A 14,964-nucleotide genomic window follows, 5' to 3' on the forward strand; every position below is an offset into this window, starting at 1 on the left:
AGTGAAGTGTTCTCTATAGTGTGATCCCAATCACATTTTGTCGGTGGTTTGATCCCAATGTGGTGGTGTACTGAATATGTGAATGCCTATCCATCCGATCATGCATGTTGATTCAGGTGTGCATCAGGCACGGTCGTGAGGTTTACCAAAGTTTGGCCATCTGTGAGTAACTCACGTATGTGATCATGCACGGGAACACACCGATCGGAAGGATAAGGATGAATGTTTACGAATTTATGTAGATCTTATTCCCTTTTCTTGGAGTGATGGCCTTACACCGAACTAAAAGTGAGCTTAAATGGAACAAAAAAGTTCTCACTGGATGGAATAATTCATCGAGAATAGGGAGGAAGAACGTTTTTAACAATCAATGAAAAAAGGAAGTTAATAATTGATCGAGAGTGGCACCAAGCGAAATTCATCGAATTAAAGAAACGGATTTCGCTAATGGATGGTCCAAAGTTTCTGGAGTACGTAGTCCAAAAATTTCAAAATCTGAATTTGATAATAAAAAAAATATTTATGAGCACCTTTGTTTTATGAACGTCATTACCCGTAAAAAAAGTAATAAAGTAATTTTAATAAAATTTCAGTTTCAGCGAATTGTTCGAATTTTTAATTCCGTTTTCATTTCGCGTGCAATGCGTAAATCTCCATGTCATAATAACAGAACATGTTGATTTACCAAAATTCCCTTTGTCACCTAATAAAATAAACGAATTTATTTAAACTCGTGCGAAAAAGACACCCCGCTATAAATAACAAAATTCCTTTGTCTTGACTCTTTAAAAAACAAAACAGGCAAATTCCTCGTAACTTTTTTATTTCCTTGAGATGTAAATTAATCCCTTCCGTCTAATTTATTATTTACGTTATTCTTGGTCCTGAAACCCTCGAAAATGCTCCTGTTTCTCATTTCTATTCTTCCTGCACAAAATCTCAATTAGTTTTGGATAAAATGTAAAACAATTTATGTAACTGCTGTTGCCTCTGATTCTTTTGTATTTTTTATTTTCGAATCCGACTCCAAAAACAAGCACGCATTAAATTGTTGGAATAAATTTTAATAATGCATGCTTTACTTTATCTTAACGATTTCACGTTTCTTCACAAATTGTAATAGATGTCGACGTGACACGGTCATATAACAGAACTAACTTTATATCATCGATGGTTTAAAGCATATAAGTTAAAATCGAGTGTTCAGACATGGCCATAAAGGAAGCATGTTCAATTTATTTCTCATCAAAAATCTATTGTTGCAAATAATAGCGTCCATATAGTGTATAAAATTAATCGTTTATTGCTTATCACACCGATTACCACAACTATTTCAATTTCCTTTTTTGCCTTAAATCGATTTGTGAACACTCAGATATTCAAGCTTCCGGTCACTTTGTGTGAAGTTAACCATGAACTGTGAGGTCTTCTTGTCAAAACGTTTAATGGATCTTATTAAAACGTACGAAAATAATTTAAACGATTAATCTCTGGAACAAAATATCCACAATGTGCACCAAACTGTGTCATAAACCAATAACCTAGTGCTCTCAAGTATTGTCTGGCTTCCGCAAATAAATCACATTGATGTTTTTATTACAAAATTCTGTCATAAAGCAATTTACTCCCTGCCTAGACAATAACCCCTATCCCACAAAACTCAACTGTCTGCTACCCTCAAACCGCAGCACGAACCCAATATAAAATGTCTAAAACAACAATGCATCTATCAGCAACACAAAAGCGCACATTTTTTTAAGCTCCGGTCAACAGAATCCAGAAATTAAATCGTTGGTCACCGGTTTAGAATAATCATAAATATGCCGAAAGTTTCTCTTCGCCTGTCAAAGTCATAAATAAATACAGAATAGTAAAAGCAAACCGCTGCTGCTGGAAACTCTTTGTTGTCCATGTCGAGGAGAAAATTTTACAACGTCCTTAACCCAAGATGCTCAGTAGTTCGATGACAATTAAAAAGAAAGTAGGACGAGTGGCAGGCGCTGGGGTGAGTTTTGATTTCATTTTAGCACATAAACAACAGCGGAAAATTGTGAATAATAAATGTTATATCCTCTGGATAGTTATATTTTACTGGAGAACAGGAAATAAGTAAGAAAATAAAAAGTCTTTCGACAATGAAGCTGCAGCAATGTGAATGGTTCATTGCTTTTTGTAAATCAGTTTTTTTTAGCTGTGCAATAAATAGGAATGTTCCTTTTGTGTTTGTCTATGAACAGAACGGAATAAATATGTCTTCTATTTACCAAACGCGCATAAAATGTGAATCTATTCAGAGTTGGCACTTTAATTCAAGACGGCAGCGTTATTGCAGAGTAATCAACAAATTGTTTGTCAAATCAAAGACGGTTTCGCATCTTAGATTCTACAGTCAGGAAAACGAAATTGTTTTATTAAATTGAACAAACATACCCTGTATGTGTGTACATCCTCCATACAGTATGTTATAGTTGCATACTGATACGCCCAGCATGTCACATGGCGGTGGCAGTTCCTTCTTAATGACATGCATAATACATCATTAGCTAATATTCACTCCTGCGGTAATTACGTTATAAATATGTGTTCCCGCAAATAAGTACAGAAGATTTAATTAAGGACAATAAATTGCTTCAATTACTAATATAAACTTTAGCAAATTATTCATAGTTGTATCGCTTCGATCCGCATAAACCTGTATAACTAATTAAACACTACTTGAACTGTGGGAAAATCTTGCATCGATGACTACATAAAACTAACGAAGGGGTCGATTTCAAGTGCGACTTGCGTTACTGCAAATCCCATTTGCAACATAGCAACGCCAATCACATTGCTCATACCTTGGCAACGGTTGCAAATTTGCGTTAACGCAGTGACTTGAAATCGACCCGTGAGTTTGTACTTTTTTTAATTTTCTCAATAATCGAGTTTTTCAAAGAGAACGATTTACGAGACAATATAGAATTCGTAATTACGTTCTATATCATGTGACTTAGTTCGCAAATACATAAAATTCGGGGTTATTGCCGCCTCGGGTCCTGCATGCGATTTATTAATTTAAAGAGCCCTTCTTACGACATCTCTTTGTATGTTGGCGGATTTATTCGTTAGAATGCAACGCTATCTCATTATACGGAGTTTTATTGCACTTTTAATTGTGTAAGGAGGAGGGTGGAAATCAATAAATTTTAAACTTGTGCTGATGACTCAGGGGCTGATACCTGACCTTTCGGGGTTTTACTAGTAATTGCAGACTTGTCGATTTTTTAATTGAATCGATAAGGACCACGTGGTCGGTTTTATTTTCTCATAAATAACTCGCATGGCACTTGCTTTTAGTACCTTCTACGGTTACATTTTATATTGTAAAAAATTTGCATTGTTTGTTTGTAAAAGTTGCCAACAATTTCAATTCCATTGACGGTCTAAAACAACATGTGTTATTTAGATAGGCACATGCATCTACTAATGTTAACAATGTGGATTTGTGTTATTGTTTATTTTAAATTTGCAAAAGCTTTTTCCATTCAATTTGTTAAACAAACTAATGAAACTTAATTGAGTTGTAAACTAATAATGCTTAAAACAGCCATCTAATTACAGTTTTCGGGGAAGTTCAAAATTGTTCGTTTGAGAACGCCATAAATTCTTGTATTCTTCTATTGAGGACCTAATTCTAGTAACCGCAAATCACTGATAATTTATTACCCAGTTGTAAATAATATTGGTGACATTTTTGAGGGATTAGTTGTTCCGACCAGGCTGCCGGTGGCGGTCAATACTGTCTCTTTCTTTAGTCCTTTTCTGGTGTCTGTAAATGCAAATCTAACTCCTATTTGAACAGAGATAATTAAAGCGACTTTCAAAATCGATCGTTTAATTGCTTGCAATAAATCGTCATTTTTAGTGAGCTTCTGACCGCAGTCTGACCACAAATTGGGGTTTCTGTCGAAAGAATGCATTAAAAGTTAAAAATGGCTTTATGATTTGCAGAAAACAAATTAAATGTTTAATTATTATTCTTGAAAAAGCGCTTTGTTGTTTAACTTTAATAAGTAATAAATTTTTGCCGTAATGAAACCGTAATTGGGGACAATACTGTGTTATTAAAGAATGTTCAATTTAGACCTACCGTGGTGAGAAAATCTATTTTTCATTAAAGTGAATTGTATTACTGTCATAAAATAAAATCAACTGTAATATTAATGTTAATGAGAATTTTATGATAAAAATATTCCATAAAATTCTCACTGAATTAGATTATATTTCATTTTAATGCCACTTTAGGAAAAAAAATCCAGAAAAGCTTCCTGCATTTTATCTGGCTTAATAACGATTTCAGTAAGCTTTGGAATTTAAAATGTAGTGGTAGCATTGGCTGTCATTACAACAATTAATAGTGTCAAAATCAACAGTGTTGAAAAATGCAGTACTTGCCATATTATTTCATGCAGCTACTCTAAATTTTTTATTAACAAAAAGTGTATTTTTGCTGTTGTGCATTACAAAATTGCTATTTGCTAACTAAATTTGTGATGTTGTTCCAAAGTTAGCTGTAGAACTCAGTCTGATGTAATAAATCAAGCAAAAATCAGTTAAAGCATTACTCTTTTACATATTTAGATAACATTTTTGCAAAGCTCTTGGGTACTTTTTATAAATTAATTATCTAGAATATTGCATGTTGTGAACGAGTGAGTTTTGAACTAAAACAAAGTTTTGAAGATTTTATTCTTGCAAAAATGTGTTATCTAAAAAAAGTAAGTTTGTATGTATGTAGAACGGAAACTTTAAATCGTTTTGTAAATTGAAATCTGCCTGTAGAAATATTATGACTGAAACTTGACGAATTTGAGGCGAACATTTAATTTCCAGCTACAAAAGAATTTCAGCCCCCGAACGGAAATATTTCTTATTTTCTTCAACAAAGAGTCAAGTTGCTCGGGTCCATTCTTGAACTTTACACCTGGTGGTCGTGTTTGTCACTTGATCGAAGCTTCTGAGCAATAATCGTGAAGTTGTGAGACGCTTTGACAGTTTTGGTAGTTTCCGGTCTTCAAGCATAATTATTGCGCGCCCCTTTGATCGCAACCAATAGGATTCAAGTTTGGGATTGTACAGGTAAAGGACATGGTGATGTGGTGGGGACAGCGAACGCATCCGCTGATCCGCTATACCAGAATTGAACCAAGAACGTTGCGTTGTAGTGTACCAGTCTGATATTAGCCGCGGAAGGGAGAGTATGTATTTTGCTCTCAGACGCGTCGTCAATTCCGGGTGCTGTATCTATTTATTAAGTGAAGAATGAGACGGGAAGCTAATAAAGACACGTGATGAGTGAATAACAAATATCTGTTGTTTGATTTCGAAAGTTTCTTAGGTTTCGAGTTTGAGCGCTGGTTTGTTTGTGTTTTCCGGAGTTGCATGGAAATCGTGACCGCTTTGTGTTCCGAAAACATTCAGTGATTTTTAAGACACGTTTTGGATTATTTTCGGAGGCTTTACTGGTAAGGGTGAAGTAGTTTTCTTTATGATGAACCCAGACTTTTCACCCGCTGATTATTCCAAAAATCGCACGGGTTAGTTAAAACAGACGTTTTATTATGCATCGCGTTATGAAATGGAATTAGAAATCCTGTGAAAATACCATTACATTCTTAATTAAAAAGATTACAATCCGCGACTACGCAATTTCCATACCGCTCATATTTTACATACTTTTTTTAATGAAGAGCTTTTTGGATTGTTACCAACATTGATGAAGACTGACATCTTCAACCGGTTTCAATGCTTGCAATACCAACACAATTAAAACATTTTTCGTGAAAAATGCAAAAACCTGACTGATTCCATCATTTGATTTGTAAAAATCTCGGAACTCCGGCGCAACTAAGTTAAATAGAGTTCAATCAAAATGCACTCACCGTCGGATATTTAAATCGAATACATTGGGGTTGTCTGTTACACTTTCAATAAAATTCCCGATTTGAACTACACTGCACTTTGGAGTTTTTGTAACTCTATTTTATCGCCCGACACCTACATTCTGTTGCTTTAACCGGTGTCAATCGGAAAAAATTGACGAGAGCTTTTGGTTCGTAATTCTGTGACGTTCCGACATGTTAAGAAATTACCATACGATCAGCGTCCCAATGACGATCTAAATTTAATTACCAACTATCTCAAGTTTAACGCTCCTATATAGAAACTCTGTTTTCCTACATTTGAATACATTACCGCAATCTTCGAAGGATGTGAAAAATGTGAAAATAAACAAGAGCGCAGAGACTACCATCATTTTTCATTGCATGTGATCGCGAATGTGTATCTGAGTATATTACATATGAAAATACGTTTTAAGAGCTTTTATCATTTTACAACGCATTGAAAAGAATACGTAATTCTGTGTAAATGTCAACAAAGTCGGAATTTTCTTGTGGTCATTACTCTTTAAATAAATTACACATTTCGTCTTTTCTTCCAGTTTAAAGTTACGTAAACCCTTAAAAACAAAACAATTAAACTGGCTTGAAATATTATAATAAAATGTAATCTCAAATGGTTTGAAAGTTATGTGATATTTCAGGATTTTTATGTGAGTCTTGTATTTTGTGATAACGTATCTTAATTGATCACTTACGGTTCATTTTAAACACTTCAGAAAACACCAGACATTGAATGTTAACCGAATTTATCGTGAGAAACTTTCTGTTCTATTTTTAAATAGTTTTGTATAAAACTAATCGTGTCCATAACATACTCGTGCCAATTATGTATAAAATAAATGAATTTTTTATGATCATTCTGTCACATTAAGGTAATAAATTAGTTCCATGTCAAGAATGTAATTTACACTTGATCTGATTAGGTATTTTAATTATTTTTGTTGTTAAGATCTTGCCATACATGAAATATTTCAAGTATCTTAGTGCTTACTGTTTACATGTTATTTAAGAGTTTATTTCTGTTCAGTGAAGTGCAAAATAAACATTCTTGAAGGGTATTAAGTGTAAAGTTTATAGTTATCTAATCCATGTTTGGCTAGATATATTCAGCGGCGCTTGTATTCTTCAAGGAAAGAAAACGAAAATTACAATTGAACTTGGCAGTATTCCGGCTAAAACTGGGTCCACTGAGTCCGTGTGTCTGTGATATTTATGGCTAAGTCAAGTGCACTGCTACAGAACAGAAGTGGCTAGGAGAGCGGAAACGCTGCTTTTGAGCCAAAAGCTCTTCAAAGAAACGGTTTCAACAAATTACTTGCCTAATTGGAAAATGTTATTTAAATACATCCACTGTCCGTAGGCTACCATTGGCAAACAACGACGCTATAAACTTTTTCTTGTTTTAAAAAGATATATGCATTATCCCCCATCAAGTCTCGGAAGTCTCGGGGAAAAAAATAACGTTCTGAAAACTTCGTACCAAAACTTCGGGATAATGCATTTTATGAAGTGTATCCCTTGTTATACCACCGCGTTATAACTTAACTGGTATATGGGCAATTTAGAAGCAATGGTTTGAGACAAAACGACACGCTTGGATCCGCCGTTATTTCAAAAGTACTGCGATTCCAATCCAATAAGTCTCACCGAGCTGAATTAGTCTGGGGATACTTTAACGCAAAGTTAAATCGCTAGGATTGCTTCGGAACTAAAAGTCACTCGAAAGAATCGACTATATTTCAACAGTATTCATTCGAGGCAAAATGAGCATAGAAACCTGTTTCTAACATAATGATTTTTGTCCTGTAAAGGCGACGTTCCACGATCCGTGTTCGACTAGCCATAAATATTTAGGAAAAGTGACATTTCGAGTTATCTACCAATCAGACCTCCTGTGGTATTCTGAAATAATCAGCAGCTACAATTTATGAAGTTACCAACAATTATCCGACTAAGTGCCATTGTTTTAGTAGAGCTTCTGTTTGATTTAGAAAGACAACTTCGCTGAAACTTTGTTTAAAATAACATTATGTAGCGACTGCAGACGAAAAGACCTTATTTTGCTCAAAGTTGGGAACGATAAATACATGCTTTGCACATTTAGAGAGAAGCCACGTTATTGATTACTTCCAACATTATAACATTTCGAGTATGTTAGATTTATAAGAAAACGGATCTTTTTGTCGTCCGAAAGCACGGGAACTTTGCCCTCGAATTTTAACTATTAAAAATTTAACAAGCGCGTGTTTTGTTTTTACCATTATTCTGACTGTCATAGAGATTTTATTAAACGTTGTTGGCTCAATTATTTCTGACAAAAATGGGAATAAATGTTGAAATCTGACAACATTAAACAGTAAAAAATTGCCCTCTCTAAAATATTAGACTATTAGTGGCCACTATAAACGGTTTTTGTACTTTTTAAATTGATTATAGACGAAGACTCGTCGAAGCCTTATTATAAAATGATGGCGCTGAAAAAAGAACATCCCCGTCCAAAGCGACGTAAAACCTTTGATAGACCGTGCCGATAATTTCCCAATCGATACCTTCCATATTTTAAAAGAATGCTGAAACTGTAACAACACTCTTTAAAGTGTGTTTCGTTGTTCCTAATTTCGTAAACATTTTTTTGTTCTCTCACCTACAATAGAGCAGCGGCCCTTCCTGTGAATTAAAAATTAATCTATCAAACGGACGTTCAAACCATAGTGCTGTCTAAAAATGAAAAGATTCTACCTATTATTGTTGGCATCCCAGAACGTTGGGACACAATAGTTCTCCAGAGCAATATAAAAAAACTTACTCATTTCACGGCTGTTATTCATATTGAAAGGAACGTTTTTCACTTCCAAGGTTTTGAACTTTTGTTTTGCTTCATGTAATTAGTGTTAGAATCCTATCGAGCATGCATCCAAACATATCAAAATAAGCTTTTCATTTCGGTCGTTTCGTCTCGAATTTATTGTTTCGGTTGACGGGGGATTTAAGACAAATGTGAGTAATGATTCAATTAGAAGCCGAAAAACCCAATAGCCACTGGTTTAGAACAGAGTCGTCGAAATTTTACAGTTTGATTTTAATTACAATGTTTCTTCTGTCAGCAAGGCGTTTTATTGACTTTTTTCATTACAAATCAAGCGCAACTGGAGAACTTGGATATTTTATTTAAAACGTTTTTATCACAGAGAACTCTTCAACGATTTTGTTTTCATTAGGACGAAACATTTATAAAGTCGTTATCGCCAGGAAGAAACAGCAAGCAAATTCTGTTCATTAGAAATCAATCTCCATTAAGCGATTCAGGATTTTTAAATTTTCAATAAACTTTCCGGATTTGCTTGTTAACATTTTACTTCAAGTTTACCAACATGAGACACTCTGTTTATTTGGTTTTGGTATCTATCTTGTAGAAAAAGTTCCATTGTTCTCTGTTGTTGAAATAGGTAATCAGTTTCGATTCCGCTCATTGTTTCCTGTGCCGATATTGTCTTCCCGTAGGCAGTAATATTCCAATTTGTACGAGACCTATAAAATTTTAATAGTAACAAAACCACTTGTATATCGATTGGACTACTAATCTTTATCGTAACAGAACCGCATTATTATCCTTGCAATAAGCAAATTGACAACTTCACACAATCGTTAATGATTTTCAATTAAACGTGATTGTGCGAGCTGTTAGGTCGATAATTGTGTCAACATCTACCTCCCAACAGTACACATATGAGGAACTATGTATGCTGGCGCTAATTTTTGAAAGCAGGTGATTACGTTAGTAATTAAGGATGAAATAGAATTACAGTAATTAATGAGTTTTTCAAGCCCCGCGTATTTTATAATAGTGCTGTCTGAAGCTGATAGGGCTTAATTGATCCAATTGAAGTGATGGAATCGATTATCCATTAAACGGTACGGTTTGAAACATCGTGCACTATTAACAATGAGTTTTAACTAAGGAGTTAGAGTTGATTGACAATTAGCTTTTTTCATTTGGAGGTTCGTAATAATTGCAAACTCTCCACATTATTAAAACCGAACGTCCATCAATCGTGAGAAATGTCAGACTCAATATTCGAAACGTTCATCAGCTGCGAGCATTAACGTCGGGTTTATATCAATTGATTTTTACACTTTCTTTTTACCGAGCAAATTCTAAAGAACCATCAACTGCTTTCATCAACCTATTGCCGAGCCATCAAAATGATACTCCAAGAGGTTGGCTTAGTCACTGCTCACATTAAAGCTATTACTTAAAGACGAACCCATGTCAAATATGAAGATCCCCACCTGAATCTAAATATGGTTGCCATCTATGAAGCCGGCTGTAATCTATTCATTAATTTCCAGAACCGTCAAAATACAGTATCTTGCAAATCGAAACAGATATTAATCATACACTTAATGTAATTTGCTTAAAAGTCCATTTTTGAACTGCGTTCCCGTCCGGTTCTATACATCATTATGTGAAAATAATTGATTCTGGTCTCGTTTAAATTGCTTTGGGGTAAAAATCGTTAATCTTATTGCGTAAACTTATTAAAGGCCATAATGAAATATGAAGACCCGAGTTTCCTATTTAAATGAGTTACACTAATAGCACACATTATGAAAAGATGTAGGTGTATACCTGAGTTATTACAATATGCAGATGGATGTTTACAGAAAACTAATTTCTAGCATCCGTAGATCATTTTATTTTGACTTTTCGAATAGCTTTTATTCCAAAGAAGAATCACACCTTTCCTCACCCCTTTTTGTTATAAATTAAGCAACAATTTACTGCAGGCAACTTTAAATTTAATGCATAATATATACTTTAATGCTCTCATTTGCACCGTCTGCGATTAACTGTAAGCTTGTAAGTGAGGTTGTTCGCCAAGGAAGTAAGTGTTATAACAATTGTTTCTACGGAAATACGTGTAATCCTTGTCGAAAGTTGCTCGTAAATGGCGTAGTCAGAGCTTTATTGAAGAATTAATACTAATTCAATGTTGCTACTTTACGAGAAATGAAAACTTCTCGGTATTAAAAGTACACATTTTTCAGAATTTGATTACATACCAGGCATTCTAAAAGCCGAAGGACATAAGATATTGAGGGGGAAATTACAGAAATGTACAATTTAATAACCCCTGTTGCTGCTTCGTGACCCAACAAAATACCTTTGAGGTGTTTTAAATAATAGACTTTTTTTTACCTGCACAAATTGTTGCGCCCAATACTTTCAGAGACGTGTTTTCACAGGTGTGTCAAAAATAGCAACGCATTGTCGAGATTCTTTAGTCAAAATTAAGTTTCAGCAATGGAAAGAATACTTACACTGGTAGCAATTTAATTTCTCGCTATTTTGTCTCACAATCAGTATTTGCACGAGAATTACTGAAATTACTTTAAGTACGTCTGATTTTTAAGCCTTTGAATGTATAGGTAAATTGGATCCGTTTATGAATTGGTTGTTAGAAAGTCTTTTTATCTTAAGATCGTTAAAATACGAACCCGATAGACATCAAATTTCGTATATTGATAAATTCGATTGATACCGAAGTTCATCGTAAAATGCGTTTAAATCAGACCACTAAAATCTAAAGATTGCAGTAGCTCGGTCGCTTGGAGAGTAATTTTTATGTTCTTCATACCATTTCATGAGGAATTGAGACATGTCTGAAACGACCGCAGATAACCGGAATTAGACTCATTTAAAATTTAAAATCGCTAAAATTCTGAAGATATCTTTTTTCAAAACTGATCTTAAAGAATAAGGAAATACTGTAAACCAAGAAACAACGACTTAGGCACACATAGAAACGAGGCCACTGCTCCTGCAAGATATAATCTATTGAAGTGTCAAAGAATGGTATTAGAACCGCAGTTGTTCGAGTCATTTCCACCACCAGTTTCTTGCAATTGTTTTTCAAAAACTTCGACCGTAATTTAACGTTTCGCCAAAAAGAATGTGTGCCAAATGTAAATGTAAACGCAAAGATAAATTTGAACAGCAGCCAAACTTATTGATTTTTCCAGAGTTCTTGCTTGCTTCCAATCTGTTGGCTCTGACAAATTTGAGAACCATTAGAAAGACTAGACGATTTTTATGCGGTAAGAAAATTTCGAATTTCTGGAGAGTAACGTTCGTTACACCTGAGTTGCAAGACGACCTAATTGAACAAGAAGTATTGTTAAAATCCAATTCATAGCAAACAATCGAAGTGTGGAATGGAAAATACACAATAGTAAAAATAGTCACAAGAAATTTAAATCTGCAATTTACTCAGCGCGCTCAGAATAAACTGCATTTCATCCGTTAAACCGCAAGGATATTCCAGTTCTGCTCTTTTATTATTACTTAGGAGAAGGCTAAAATAAGCACGCTAGTCTTGAATAAAACAGAAAATTTCCACTTTGGGTCAGTGTCCCTTGAAATCTGAAGTAAATCGACAACCTGATTCCATTGAAAAGTCAACCAAACTTAACCGAATTAGCGTGGAAAGCATAAACGATATCTCCACACTCCACAGTTTCGCAAAATTAGATACAGTTCAACATTGTATTTTATGGTTAGAGAGTGAGGAGCTTGCATTTGAATGCGTCACGGACGCGACAAAAGTAAAATCGAATCAGTCCAAAGTGTTTAAAAGTCGGCCAACCTCGTATGTTATCAAACTAAATAAAAATCTAATTTTTCACTGCAGTAGTTCAGCTTCGTGAACCGACGAAATTTTTTCTTTGTATTTCAGTCCGATTCCGTGTCTTAGCTTTATCGCAAATATAATTAAATACTGCAATTTATTGTCGTTTTATTTAGACGAACAACGCAACTGCCATTCACCTCAGGAGTTTTCATTGAATATCTTTCAAATCGACATGCAATTAGAAGGAAATAAGAAGACTGCATGTACACGGCATAGTGTGTAATTAACTGCAATATTGCGTGCTTACCCACAAACTCTATATTATAAACACGGTTTCGTTAAAAGTATTAGCGTCTGAAACTTGATTGTTACCTTCACAAACAATTCACTTGAACATTATAGCGGTTTTTGTGATTTCAGACGCGTGATATAGCACCTCAACGTCCATTAGTGTTATTACAAACTCAAATCATTTCTACTTTTTTAAGGGCATAACTTGCCTAGAACTGAAAATTAAATCTAGAAAAGTGGAACAGTTTAGCGTGCCATCGTAATGCAGTCAACAATAAAGTTTCTCTATTCTTCTTAAAAGGGAGTTGAAGCATTAAATCTATCGGCACGATCACGGCACAATACTGATGTGAACATAACTGTAATATTTTTTTAGACCAAGCTAGTTATCTGCGATGAATATTATATTTTTGTAGAAATTAGATACAGCTATATATTACGGAAAAGTGCGATCGTGCTAGTTCTTCACCGAAAGGTACGCCTTTGATGTGTGCATGAATACAATTCTTCTCTCAGTCGTGGTAAATCTAGCGTAATTCGGATAAATTGACACGTCTCTGCGATTATTCAAGTCGTTTTCGCATGCCAAGAAATTCTTGACTGTATAATCGGGCAAACTTTAACATAATAGGCTTCCTTAATAATAAATTTAATTTGGTGTTACACAAACGGTGCGTCGGCTGGTGTCGAGTGGATAAGGAGTGGAGAACATAACTGTGTCTAAACTCGAAATAATCCTCTTTCTGTAATGTCTCAGACGTTACCAGTTTCAAGTGAGTATTGTTAATAAAGACCGGTGACAGCAGCAGCACGAGCCCACATATCTCCAACTCGTTGAACAGTTCTCTAATTTCTACAGAGAAACTCTTACAAGGATTTAATTAATGTTGTGGCCTGTTGTTATATTTTCAAAATGTACGTAATTTCGAGCAGTATTTTTCTGCTTGACGTTAACAAGCCAACGACGCGCGACGCGACGTCGTGAAAGGATGAAATATATCATTCATGTCGTAGCTTTATCCTGTCATCACTTTTGCAATATTTAGTGGCTTTTTCTGCTTTGTTTCTTAAGTTTCGCTAGTCTGCAACCGACTTTAATGATTCGTTTGAACCCAGGATGTAGATAAGTGCTCCGCTTGATTGAATTAGGACGTGGAAATTCCCAGGTTTTCAACGTTACGTTGGGTCACTTGGTCACTTTAATTTATCCCGGTTTGAAATTTCTTTTATAAGGCGCTTATTTAAATCATGTGGGCGTTGAAGGCGTGGTGTTGAGAAACGCATGTCTTCACTTCGTCGATACTAAATTGACAGCTAATGACATGACTGAAATTAGGAAATAAGTGTGCGGTTTAGAACGATTAACTGGAAATTGACTTATCAGAGACATGTGTCGCTGAAAGACCAACCTACTTATGTCTTGAATTTTTTAACAATTTTAACTGCTCATTAGAATTAGATTTATGGGAGGTACAAGAAAAGAAAAATAAATTGTGGAATTAAAAAAAAAGCTGTTTAATATTAAAATACGACAAATGGGCGGTAGCAATGATATTGTTATTCGAATTTTTAATTTACCTTGGAATAACAACTAACTAAACATTTTATCTTTACACAACAAAACACTTAAAATAATTGATGATAATGATCGCAATTAACAACTCAATTTTGCTTTGACATTTTTATGAGCTCACTTTTAGCACGAAAAACAAGCGAAAATATTTTAGAGTAAAATTTCTATATATCTGTAGCGATATGTGAAACACTAAAGAAGGCTTGTTAATAAAATTTCAGTAATTTTCTTTATATTAAATGACTCGAGGATTTGGTTTCACCCGAAGACACTGAAAATTTAAATCCATGCAATTTTCATTTGTGGGCTCACAGCAAGCAAGTTACTCAATGTCAAGGAAGACTTCGAAGGCATTAATTTTTCCTAAGTTGCATGATTCAACGGCGTGAGTTTGATTCCGTATTGACCTGAATGACTACCGGTATTGAATTCAGGTCTCTAATTTGACGAGTTTATTGGCGCCCAATGATTGGATCAAAAATACACTCATTTTAGCTTAATGGGACGTAAGTTATTTACTTAA

General features: G+C 34.6%; 1 protein-coding gene across 2 annotated transcripts in view; it reads left to right on the top strand.

The window, feature by feature from the left end:
- Nucleotides 1-14,964, top strand: part of olf413 (DBH like monooxygenase olf413) — a 68,530-nt gene that overhangs the window by 32,304 nt on the left and 21,262 nt on the right. Inside the window, exon 1 of one of the 2 annotated variants that reach the window (XM_088035768.1) lies at nucleotides 5,150-5,507. The exons of the other annotated variant lie outside the window; for it this stretch is intronic. The gene's annotated coding sequence lies outside the window, so the exon portion shown is untranslated. Of the gene's footprint in view, nucleotides 1-5,149; nucleotides 5,508-14,964 lie in introns of those variants that run through there. 2 annotated transcript variants of the gene reach the window in all.

Source organism: Gnatocerus cornutus, chromosome 5 (assembly GCF_029298725.1).
Source record: "Gnatocerus cornutus isolate USDA-ARS CGAHR chromosome 5, icGnaCorn1.1, whole genome shotgun sequence".
Taxonomy (NCBI): Eukaryota; Metazoa; Arthropoda; class Insecta; order Coleoptera; family Tenebrionidae; genus Gnatocerus; species Gnatocerus cornutus.